Below are 13,698 nucleotides of genomic sequence, written 5' to 3'. Positions count from 1 at the left end.
AGAAAATGTGCAAACATTGTCTGAAACAGTGCATTTTACAACACCTTTTTCATTACATATTCAATTGCATATACGTTTTTAGAACATAGTAAATGATGACCTTACAGAGCACCTGGATTCAGCAATCTTTATTGGGTCTCTTCAATGATTCCCTCACCAACACCCTCTAACAGTGCCTCTCATCTCTCCAAAGCCCCTTTCTCACATGTATGAGATTTGTTTTATAGTGTCTCTCTTACCAGCGTAGGGTGTTGGAGCACTTACATCACACCAAACACACATACAGAGGCAATGAATCATACGTGCGTGTGTAAATCAGTGTATAGACAATATAATATACGACAAAGGGGACTACAAGGTGTAGGATTCACACATCATCCATACTGGTAGGCATTTTCCAAGAGTGTTTGGCCTGGGGAAACCTGAACTCAGGATTCAGAATGTGACACAGTGGTTAGGATGTACTTCACTAATAACAATTTATTTCTACCCAAATAAACCTTTTTTTATCAAAATCAGGATAGTCAAAGACTGGGAAAAACATAACTTCCTAACCTGTCCATGCAGTTTGCATGCAGCTGTTTGATGGCAGTTCATAGCTCAATGTGCTAGATTATGATTGTAACTTATGAACTGCACAGTAATAAAGGAACTTTGTGACAAAAGCAGTATCCCACTGAGCTATGAACATAACATACTGTCCTGTTATATGCACAGTACATATTCTTTGAAGCAGGCATAATAACCCTCTGCAGTACACTAGAGTAGCCAAAACTGCCACTAGACAAAACTTCAGTCTCCCCCCAGCAGGTACATTAAGCATCAGAGTTCTCTTGCCACTTGTATTGTTGCCTGAAAACTGTTACATATACAAGGAACTCTGCAGTGCTTTTAAAACTGATGCACTGCAACAAAACCTGCTGCCCAGTAACAAAAGTGCCCCCTCGACCCTTCCAGCCTCCCTGGGAAACTCCAGATGCCAGGTGTCTCCACTTTAATTTTTCTCTAGATCCTCCCCAGTAACTTCTTCCAACATCTAATATGGAGTATAATTTATTTTTCCTTTGTATGGGGTGATGCTACTCAATACCCGTCATTCAATAAAATGGAGTTGCACATCACTTTCACTACACTCAGTAGGTCAACATTTCCCTTAATCTTTCTTGGTAATTCCTCTTTTTGACCTTTACCAAATCTTCTACGTGTATGTTAACCTGCTTACATCCATGTTTGTAATCATAAAACTCATTAGTACGTTTCTGTGACTTATTTAGGTCCTCTTAAAACCTCTCTGGTGTCCACACCCTTTGCGTTGTCCTACATTTCCATGCTGCATTATCTTTTTTTAATGGTATTCTGCTCCTTATCAGTTTAAACATTCTATGGTTTGTAGGAGTGTTTGGTGTGACTCTGAAAGACCATGACGTCTTCAGAACCTAGGTTTCCCATTGTATATCAGCTTCCCTAGATAACTGTATGAAGCTTTTCAACACTTTTTTAAAGCGCTCAACAGCACCATTTCCAGCTGGGTGATACACAAATGTAGTATCGTGCTTAACCTCATTCCTTTTCAAACATTCCTTGAACACCTCGGATGTAAATTGGGTTCCATTATCCGTCATTATGATTTTTGGCAACCCTTCCCTCAAAAATATTTTGTACAAGAAACTCACTATGCTATGGAAATCTACTTTTGACTTGATTCTTATCTCCGGCCACTTTGAGAAATGATAAATCAAAATCACTATATACTTGGCCACATCTTCATCGTATATGGGACCGGCTACATCCACTCTGATTCTTTCACATGGCATATCTGGACGCATTCCCTCATCTTCCTCTCAATTGCCACATCAATACCTGGCCATCCGCAGAGATCTTTGACACAGCATTTGGTCTTTAAAATCCCCATATGTCCCTCATGACAAATATTGAGTATCCTTTCTCTAAGGACTTCCAGGGGAACCACTCTACCAGTGCGTAGGACCATACCACATCCTAAGGTTAGCTTATGCTTCAGCTCCCAAAAGGTAAACAATCTGCTTGTCATTTCTGTCTTACTTGGCCATCCCTCGGTTAAATATCTACGTACTTCTGTGAGCACATCCTTATTCAAAGCTTCTTCCCATTCCTCCTCTGAAATACCTTGGGTTCCCTCTGTAACATCAGCCACACAATACTTATCTATCTCTCCTTCAGGCTTCACAGAAAGTGGCAACCTACTTAAAAAATTAGCAATTTTATTTTTTACCCCGGAACATACTGCACCTCATATTTGTAATCTAATAAATTGATGGACATCCTAGCCAATCATAGGGATGCTTTTAACAACCCACCAGAGGTGAGTACCTTAGTGAGTGGCTTATGATCGCTGTGTAATGTTACCAACATCACCCATATGAATGGTCTGTGGTGCTCCAATCCCCAGAAACATGCAAGTGATTACTGCTTGATTACTGACTATTTCTTTTCATTCATAACGTGTCCCGTTTTAGATAATTTACTTAATCTGGGACTCGTTTTAGGCCAATAAATCTTTTGACCCTGATTGGAGACACTTTAAGATGAGATAGCTAGTCAACATGTGAATCAAAGATCAATAACCTTATCAATATTCAAAATAGCAAATTAATCTCTTTAATCAATGACATCAATAAGAATTGAAACACACCATGACCTTTCAGTCATAAAGAACCACACAGAATGTAGTAAGATTTATGATATTTATTCCCTATTGATTACACTTCTATTAGTAAGTTTATTAGTCTCAATACCAGAAAACACATCAACAATGTCACAATATGGCAACTTGAATAAGATTTCATCAGAGCAAAGATCATAAACATTAGAACAAAGCACGACGTCAACATGGATCAACTTTTAGCAGAGTATCACTAGCGCATTATTCAACAAAGCATAGATTCAGTCATTTGTCTCTTTGCGTCTGTTTAGTGAATCCTTAACTAACCTCGAATTAGCATTAGCATGTTGGGCTTCATGGAAAACAATTTAGCAACACAAATTTAGAAAACATCTAACTAGGGTCTCTATCAAAAGGAAGCAGTTGGTACCTAAAAAGAAAAGGCAAACAGACAATTACAATTTCATCATTATATAGTTACACTCCGTAATGGGTCAGCATTCAGAGTCAGTCTTCGTCCTCAGGACATCAGTGATTCGCCATCAGCCAGGAAACGCAGCAAAATTCAGCACGACAGTTTATAAGGGACACTTCCCTCATAAGGAGGAAAAGTACGAATCGAGAAGGACAAAGGTAAGGATGGTTTGAAGAGTAAAAGACGAATGTCTCTTGAAGTAACAGGTGAGGGCAGGGGCAAAGGTCCGGTGATGGCTGATTTCTCCTTGTGACATGGGGTTATATCAATCTTGTTGTACAGTCCCCTAATTTCCAATTGGGTAAATTTTGGTGCATCATTATCTCTAACCAATAATTTGCTCATCACCTCATTAGGATTGTCACTTTAGAACAGTTCTCACGTAGTTTATTGGCTCCTGTAATTGACGTCTCCAACGGGTAGAATGTCAGGTACAAACTTTTATTCTTGCGGTCCCAGTCAGTAGCTCCATTGTCTTTACCAGTTCAGGCGACCTTGTACCTGTTGCAAGTTTACACTATTACATTCAGCAAGAATGTCTCCCTGAGCAAGTCGAGTCTCATGAGAAAGAATTTGCTACGGTTACACACATCTTCTAGCTTCTGGAAAAGTACAGATACATGTCCTTCAGCAAGTCAGCACATTGCACGTTAGAAAAACACATTTATTATGAAACCGGGCAGCTAGGCCCCGACTCATGCTAACTAAGGCCTAGTAATTAATTTGAGCAAAACCTTAACATATAACTCTTAGTACTAATACAGAACTACATTAGTACATTAATAATTGATTATTAATCAATTTAATTTATCATCGTGTACATTGGTGGCCACTCCACGTGGGCACATCTCACACATGTAGGTTAAAAGCTCATTAATACATTTTCTATGCGGCATCATTACACATTAATTTGCAAACATTTCATGTTAATTTTGATTATAAAAACTACACTCCAACAGTGTGCAGGAAGCAAATCCGACTAAACATTCTTTTCCCTGCTTGACAACTTGTGTTAATACAGCGCTGATACCTCTATTGTGTCTGTGGTAACTATGCATCTTAAGTTGGCATTAAACCCTTATAATGCAAGTGCACAAGAAATGTTTTCCTTAATCGCTCTGAATGCATTTTGACAGTCTTGAGCCCAGTTAAACACACATTTCTTTTTGAGCAATTTCCTTTTGTGATAAGTCTCACTGGAGAAATTGTTCACACATCTAGCGTAGAATTCTGCCGACCACAAAAAATGCTCTGACCTCTTTTTTTTGTCTGACCTGGCGCATTCATGATTGCCTTTACAAATCCTGACTTAGGTTTTATGCCCTTCCCACTGATTTCATGTCTCAAGTATGTACCCTTCTTTTTACCCACTTAGGCTTTAGCGTGAATAGCAATGTTTAAGCGAAGGTAACGCTGATTAAATAAAAAGTAAGGCAGGCGTCCTATTTATTGTATTGTAAGTATTTATTGTATGTGGATTAATGAGACCGTTATTTAGAACAATTGTTTATTAAGGAAAACATGCTATGAACTGCCCTGATTCTAAAACCAATCCGATACAGCCGCTATGTAACAACAGTTTGCATGCATTTTTTCAATGACGTCTGTTGTTTATGTTTTTGCTGTACAGTCACTTTTTTGAATTCACCTAATGTAATGTTTCTGGCATTATCAACCTATGAGCAAGAGGAAATTTTGCCCAAAACTGGTTGGGTATGTTTTAAGCTGCCGGAATAAAGCACACTGCTTTTCACTGCAATCGTGGGACGTGGTGTTGGTGTCCCTGTTGGAACGCTGTGTGTTGGATTAATGTATTTATTACAGCAGCAAAGAAAAATATGCCTCTGCACTCACCTTAAAATTCCAAAGATGTCCCCAAACAGAGTCAGAAATCTTCCTTTATCCCATCTCTGCTTTCTGTAGTAATTACCCACACTTTGGATATTCTGAAAGTGGTTTATGGTTAAATTGCCCCAGCACGAGAAGGAGCTGCATGCACTACGTATTAAATCTCATAAAATTTTTCCTCACATCATCCCCCCTACTCTCTATATTCCAGCCTACCTCACCACGGGCCATATTTATACTTTTTGACGGAAAACTGCGCTAACGCAGTTTTGCGTCAAAAAAATTAGCGCCGGCTAACGCCATTCTGAAGCGCCATGCGGGCGCCGTATTTATTGAATGACGTTAGCCGGCGTTAGCCGCCGGCGCTGTCTGGTGTGCGTTAAAAAAAATTACGTACACCAGGCAGCGCCGGCGTAGGGGAAAATGGAGCTTGGGCGCCAAAAAATGGGGCAAGTCAGGCTGAGGCAAAATTTGCGCCGCAACCCGATTTGCGCCATTTCTTTTTGACTCCCAACCCCCATTGACATGACTCCTGCCTTAGCAAAGACAGGAGTCATGCCCCCTTGCCCAATGGCCATGCCCAGGGGACTTCTGTCCCCTGGGCATGGCCATTGGGCATAGTGGCATGTAGGGGGGCACAAATCAGGCCCCCCTATGCCACAAAAAAATAAATAATAATACTTACCTGAACTTACCTTAATGTCCCTGGGATGGGTCCCTCCAGCCTTGGGTGTCCTCCTGGGGTGGGCAAGGGTGACATGGGGTGTCCCTGGGGGCATGGGAGGGCACCTCTGGCCTCCTTCCGAGCCCACAGGTCCCTTAACGCCTGCCTTTTCCAGGCGCAAAAAAACGGCGCAAAAGTGGCCGTACGTCATTTTTTTTGACCCGCCCACTCCCGGGCGTGAATTTTGCCCGGGAGTGTAAATACGGCGCACATGCCTCGGAGTCAATTTTTTAGACTGGAACGCCTACCTTGCATATAATTAACGCAAAGTAGGTGTCCACGCTAAAAAATGACGCAGACTCCATGGACTTTGGCGCTAGACGCGTCTAACGCCAAAGTATAAATATGGAGTTAGTTTTGCGTCGGAATTGCGTAAAAAAAAACGACGCAATTCCTGCGCAAACGGAGTATAAATATGCCCCCACGTTCCATGACTCCCTCAGTACGGTCTTACAGGATAGACATATTTCATGTCCATTCTGTACGTTACCTCATAACACAAGTGAAGAATGTGGCCATCGGAGGAAGCTAAGTGAGAGGTTGCTTCGCTGTTTCGCCTAGAGTGTGTTCGTAGAACAATACTGCAGGAATAAAAAATATATACATTATCTGTATGTAGAAATCATCTCTATACCAATGAAGTCCAAAAATTGCTGTATGCGTTTTCTGTATTGGAGGTGACAACGTAGCTTCTATTTATTTCTGTGCCTTAAAGCTAGGCTTATTAACCTTTTTTAAATTTTAATCTTATTAAAATCTTTTTTCCCATCACACTTTGGAATTACCAAAAAGGCTATATTTTGTGCTTCCAAACTACTGACATCTGTTGAAATATTTGTAAGTTACATTTATAGATATTTACAGTTTGCTGTGTGTGAAAACAAATGACATCCTTCAGCCTTTTACGCCTTCAAGAGTGTCATTATACAAAATCCTCTCAATTTGACTTCAGAGAACTATATGGCTTCTGTCTGCATCTCAGCTTTTTTATGTTCTGATTGACTCTTATGTTATGACTTTTGCCAGTTTACAGTCGTAGCTCACGGTGGTTACAGGGGGCGAGGCGGACTGCGGGGGGAGGGTGGGAAGGAAGATTAATAAAATTAAATAAATAAATAACTTACTGCCGCGCTGCCGATCTTTGTCATCTCAGCAGCAGGCAGACACAGGCTCCTAGCCTGCCCCACATGCCATCCTGACGCTGCTCAAAGCAGCGTTAGGATTGGCTGGCATTGTGAAAGCTTAATTCATTACTAATAACTTGCATTTATTATGGATTAAGATTTTGCATGTAATTAAGCTAACATAGAAAATAATGTGCAACTTGGAAAATGTACCCACTTGAGTGGCTGCCATGAAAATACGTAAATGTTTTTAGTGAATGCCTATTATTAATAGTTATTGTGCACGTGTAGAGAAAAATGTATTAGTACATCATATTAATGGTTTCATGCTATGTATTTGTTTCATTAACTTTAGGCCATAAGTTGACGAGATTTGGGCCTAGTTTGCAAAAGCTCATGTCAAGCTGCAATGTTTAATAAATGGTGAAAAATGTATTGTAAGACTAGAGAATTAATGCTGTCATTGCTCCCGCTGGGGTGACCAAACGATTTGTAGATGTCTTTAACTTTCTCATGAGAACTGCTTGTAGAACCATGTTGTACTATAGGCTGATAAAAAGTTAACCTGATGTCTGAGACTGAAATGTTCCAAGGAACCAACAATGGATGCACTGACTAGAGAATGGATTGCAACAAAAGAGTTACCTGATGAGGCTGACAATGGGTACAGGAGAAGAGGAGCCAATGATTGACGTGTGAAAGACAGTTTAGTTATATCTTAGATTTGGGTTATAGTTTTTATTGGGCCAACTGTAAACTTACGATTTCATGACCAATGACGATCTGGGAAGATTCTTTAGGAAATTCTAACTTAGCCTGACTGCAGAGAGGGTCCTTTTCTATTTTGATTTTCCCCGTAGTGGTTCTGTTTGAGGAGCTGAACAATTCCTAATACCTTTATTTTCTAACTTTGACTGTATTGCTTAAATTGCTAATGGTGAATGCTGATCTCATTGAAATCGCTACTTAAGTGGTTCAGATAGCTGAAAGCCCACCTTGTCTGAGCCATTCCCTTTCATTGTCCCATTGCTGAAGCTGACCAAACGGATGTCTAACTGACGAAGAGAATCGCAGCTTTGCCGATCGATTAAGGAGAGGTATAACAAAATGCTATTAATCATTGTAGTTTTGGTCCTTTAGTTTCTAGGTACCAACTTCTATTTTGATAGAGCCCTAGTTAGATGATTTCCAAATTAACATTTGATTAAAATGTTTTGCATGAAGTCCAAACACGCTATTCTAATTGGAGGGTTAGTGAGTAATCCCAATGTTGACAAATGTTATTAACTAAGAATTGATCTTGTTCACCTGTTGAATCTAGATGTCATTTCTATTGTGCACTTATTGTTGCTATTGATTTCAATGTGTACTGTGAATCTTGAATGCTTAATTGTAAATGCATTAGTTAAATTGAGATTCTTTAGAAGATTTGGTCAGCCAGTGTTATTCAAATATGTTTATCATTTGGTATTGAGAATAATTTACGTAATGTTAACATTGTTAAACCCTTCGCTGCCAGGCCTTTTCCCCCCTCCTGTCTCAAGCCTTTTTTTGGCTATTTGGGGTAGTCTGCGCTTAGACCTTCCTAACTTTTTGTCCACATAAGTTACCCCCGCCAAATTTGCGTCCTTTTTTTCTAACATCCTTGGGATTCTAGAACTACCCAGAGTTTGTGGGTTCACCTGGAGGAGACCAAGAAATTAGCCAAAATACATCTAAAATTTCGTGTTTTTCAAAAAAATGGGAAAAAGGGCTGCAGAAGAAAGCGTGTGTGTTTTTTCCTTGGAAATGGCATCAACAAAGGATTTGTGGTAGTAGAATCACTATCTTCCCAGCATTTAGGAACAGGCAGACTTGAATCAGAAAACCACATTTTTCAACACAATTTTTTAATTTTACTTGGACAGCCTCAATTTTTACTATTTTTTGTGCTTTCAGCCTCCTTCCAGTTAGTGACAGAAATGGTTACGAAGCCAATGCTGGATCCTGGACAGCTAAACATTTCTGAAATGTAGACAAAAGTCTGAATTCAGCAAGGGGTCATTTGTGTACATCCTTCAAGGTTTTCCTACAGAAGGTAACAGCTAAAATAAATAAATATTGAAATTGAGGTGAAAAAAGAGCCATTTCTGTCCACGTTTTCTTCAATAACTTTTTCCAGCTATGGCAGATTTTTTAAACCAATATACCGTTAAATCTGCTGGACTCTTCTGGTTGCGGTGATATATAGGGCTTGTAGTATCATCAAGAACCCTTGGTACCCAGAGCCAATAAACGAGCTGCACCTTGCAATGGGTTTGTATAGCGGGTATACAGCAATTTATTTGCTGAAATGTGAAGAGTGAAAAATAGGTATCAAGGAAACCTTTGTATTTCCAAAATGGGCACAAGATAAGGTGTTGAGAAGCAGTGGTTATTTTCACATCTCTGAATTCCAGGGTCCCCATACTAGCATGTGAAGAACAGGGTATTTCTCAAATAGACTTTTTTTTACACACTGTCTTACATTTGGAAGGAAAAAATGTAGAGAAAACAAGGGGCAATAACATTGTTCTTCTATTCTGTGTTCCCCCAAGTTTCCCAATATAAATGGTACCTCACTTGTGCAGGTGTGCCTAATGTATGCGACAGGAAATGAAACATTGACACATCACATTTTTACATTGTAATCTGACGTGTTTTTTGGAAAGTGCCAAGCTGTGGATATTGGCCTCTAGCTCAGCCAGCACCTAGTGAAACCTACCAAACCTGTGCATTTTTCAAAACTAGACACCTAGGGGAATCCAGGATGGGGTGACTTGTGGGGCTCTTGCCAGGTTCTGTTAGCCAGAATCCTTTGCAAACCTCAATAATGGGCAAAAAAACACTTTTCCCTCATATTTCAGTGGTAGAAAGTTGCAGAATCTGAGAGGAGCCACAAAATTCCTTCCACCTAGCATTCCCCCAAGTCTCCTGATGAAAATTATACCTCAGTTGTGTGGGTAGGCCTAGTGCCCGCAACAGGAAATGCCCCAAAACACAACATGGACACATCACATTTTCCCAAAGGAAACTGACATGTTTTTTGCAAAGTGCCTAGCTGTGGATCATTTGTCGCCCCAAGAGGGAAGGGTATGCCCAGACGTGGGTCCCGTGCTCCCCATGCCACTGGAGTCAAGCTAGCCCGGCTGATGAAGGGTGATACCCTGAAACCGGTCCTAGGATGCTTGTTTCCAGTCCAGGGAGGACCTGGCTTGGCTGTTCGAGCTGGACTGTTCCCATGGGGAACAGGGTCAAGCCTGATTTGCATATAGCTGAGTCCAAACTGGAATGGCATGGGTAGCAAAAAAACTATGGATTTAGGCCCGGATCTCTGTACTGGGATGAAGGTTTGACATTATTCAGCATTCCGCCCATCACTTGATCTTTTTGAGTTTGTCACCCCAAGTGGGAAGGGTATGCCCGGATGTGGGTCCCGTGCTCCCCATGCCACTGGAGTCAAGCTAGCCTGGCTGATGAGGGGTGATACCCTGAAACTGGTCCTACAACTCTTGTTTCCAGTCCGGGGAGGGCCTGACTTGGCAGTTCGGGTTGGTATTGTTCCCATGGTGAATAGGGTCAAGACTGATTTGCATATAGTTGGGTCCAAACTGGAATGGCATGGGTAGCAAAAAAATGATGGATTTAGACCTAGATCTCTGTACTGGGGTGAATGTTTGACATTGTTCAGCATTACATCGATCACTTGTTCTTTTTGCCTTTGTTGGCCCAAGTGGGAAGGGTATGCCCAGATGTGGGTCCTGTGCTCCCCATGCCACTGGAATCAAGCTAGCCTGGCTGATGAATGGTGATACCCTGAAACCGGTCCTAGGATGCGTGTTTCCAGTCCAGGGAGGACCTTGATTGTCTGTTCGGGCTGGACTGTTCACATGGGTAACAGGGCCAAGCCTGATTTGCATATAGCTGATTCCAAACTGGAATGGCATGGGTAGCAAAAAACAATGGATTTAGGCCTGGATCTCTGTGCTGGGATGAAGGTTTGACATTATTCAGCAATCTGTTCATCACTTGATCTTTTTGGATTTTTCACCCCAAGTGGGAAGGGTATGCCCGGATGTGGGTCCCATGCTCCCCGTGCCACTGGAGTTAAGCTAGCCTGGCTGATGAGGGGTGATACCCTGAAACTGGTCCTAGAATTCTTGTTTCCAGTCTGGGGAGGGCCTGACTTGGCAGTTCAGGTTGGACTGTTCCCATGGTGAATAGGGTCAAGACTGATTTGCATATAGTTGGGTCCAAACTGGAATGGCATGGGTAGCAAAAAAATTATGGATTTAGACCTAGATCTCTGTACTGGGGTGAAGGTTTGACATTGTTCAGCATTCCGTCCATCACTTGTTCTTTTTGCATTTGTTGCCCCAAGTGGGAAGGGTATGCCCAGATGTGGGTCATGTTCTCCCCATGCCACTGGAATCAAGCTAGCCTGGCTGATGAAGGGTGATACCCTGAAACCGGTCCTAGGATGCTTGTTTCCAGTCCAGGGAGGACATGGCTTGGCAGTTCCATGGACTGGACTGTTTCCATGGGGAACAGGGTCAAGACTGATTTGCATATAGCTGAGTCCAAACTAGAATGGCATGGGTAGCAAAAAAAAACATAGATTTAGGCCCAGGTCTCAGTACTGGGGTGAATGTTTGACATTGTTAAGCATTTTCTTCATCACTTGTTCTTTTTTGTAGCTGTGGATTTTGGCCTCTAGCTCAGCCGGCAGCTAGGGAAACATAGCAGACTTATACATTTTTGAAAATTAGACACCTAGGGAAATTCAGAATGGGGTTATTTGTGGGGATGTTACCAGGTTCTGTCACCCAGAATCATTTGCAAACCTCAAAGGTTGGCAAAAAAAAAAACACTTTTTACTCTCATTTCGGTGATAGAAAGTTATGGAATCGTGGAGGAGCCACTAATTTTCTTCCACCCAGCATTCCCCCAAGTCTCCTGATAAAAATGGTACCTCACCTGTGTGGGTAGGTTAGTGCCAAAGACAGGAAACGTCCTAAAACGCAACATGGACAGATCACATTTTTAAATTGACAACTGACCTGTTTTTTGCAAAGGGCCTAGCTGTGGATTTTGGCCTCTAACTCATCCAGCACCTAGGAAAACCTACCAAATCTGGACATATCTGAAAACTAGACACCTAGGGGAACCCAAGATGAAGTAACTTGTGGCACTCGCACCATGCTCTGTTACCCAGAATCCTTAGCAAACCTCAATATTTGGCAAATAAACACCTTTTCCTCACATTTCGGTGCTGCAAAGTTCTGGAACAAACTTCCTTCTACCCAGCATTCCCCCAGGTCTCTCGATAAAAACGGTACCTCACTTGTGTGGGTAGGCCTAGTGCCCGCAACAGGAAATGCCCCCAAAACACTACGTGGACACATCAAAATTATCAAATACAAAACTACCTGTTTTGAGGGGGGGCACCTACGTTTATGGTCCTGGGCTCAGCAGCCATAGAGGGAAACCTAACAAACCCAGACATTTCTGAAAATTAGACATCCGAGGGAATCCAGAGAGGTGTGACTTGTGTGGATCCCCCAGTGTTTTCTTACCCAGAATCCTCATCAACCCTAAAATGTAGCTAAAAAAATCACATTTCCCCATATTTCTGTGTGGGATCACCGCACCAGCACAAATTTCCTACCACCCAATGTCCCCATCAGTCTCCTGATGAAAATGATACCTCACTGGAGTAGGTAGGCCAAGTGCTTGTGACAGGGAAGAGCCAAAATCATGTCAAAATTGAGGAGGGGGAACCAAAGTGGGTCCAAAAAGGGCAATTTGAATAAAAACGTTTTTAGACTGATAAGTGGGGCAGAATTTTTATCGGTATGGATGCGACAGTGCTGGATCATAGGAATTTTGTGGATTCCTTCAGATTCCTGAAGGTTCCATCACAAAAATTTGGGGAAATGTGTGATTTCAAGCAAATTTGGAGGTTTGCAAGGCACTGTGGGAAAGAAAATGGCGCGGAGTGCATGTGAAGCACGCCACCCTGGACTCACCCAGATGTTTAGTTTTCAGATGTGTCTAGGTCTCATAAATTTTTCTACGTGGCAGCGTTCCAAAGTCCAAAAAGTACAGCCCTCACCATTCAAAGTAGGAAGATTTTGAGAGTTAGACAAACTCTCATGGCCCAAATATAAAACCAAAACCCAAAATAATCAAATGTCTTCTTGCTTGCTGATGTGATAAGATCTTTTAGTGTGCAGGGGAGAAGCTGAAAGACTGTTAGACCCTTTAGTTGGGGTGGGCATAACCATGCCCATACTGGTTGGTAGCTACCACCTGTTAGACCTGACAGCCTTAGGGTAGTCACCCCTAACTTTTTGCCTGCCTCCCTCCACTTTGTGGACACTGTTTTTGCTGGTTTTAGACTCTGCGCACTTTACCACTGCTAACCAGTGCTAAAGTGCATATGCTCTCTCCCTTAAAACATGGTAACCTTGAATCATACCTGATTGGACTATTAATTTACTTATAAGTCCCTAGTAAGGTGCACTTTATGTGCATAGGGCTGGTAAATTAAATGCTACTAGTGGGCCAGCAGCACTGGTTGTGCCACCCACTTAAGTAGCCCCTTTTCATTGTCTCAGGCCTGCCATTGCAAGGCCTGTGTGTGCAGTTTCACTGCCACCTCGACTTGGCATTTAAAAGTACTTGCCAAGCCTAGAACTCCCCTTTTTCTACATATAAGTCACCCTTAATGTGTGCCCTAGGTAACCCCTAGAGCAGGGTGCTGTGTAGGTAAAAGGCAGGACATGTACCTGTGTAGTTATATGTCCTGGTAGTGTAAAACTCCTAAATTTGTTTTTACACTACTGTGAGGCCTGCTCCCTTCATA

This window comes from Pleurodeles waltl, chromosome 1_2 (assembly GCF_031143425.1).
Source record: "Pleurodeles waltl isolate 20211129_DDA chromosome 1_2, aPleWal1.hap1.20221129, whole genome shotgun sequence".
Taxonomy (NCBI): domain Eukaryota; kingdom Metazoa; phylum Chordata; class Amphibia; order Caudata; family Salamandridae; genus Pleurodeles; species Pleurodeles waltl.
The sequence above is the reverse complement of the archived record's forward strand: the minus strand, read 5'-3'. Positions refer to the sequence as shown.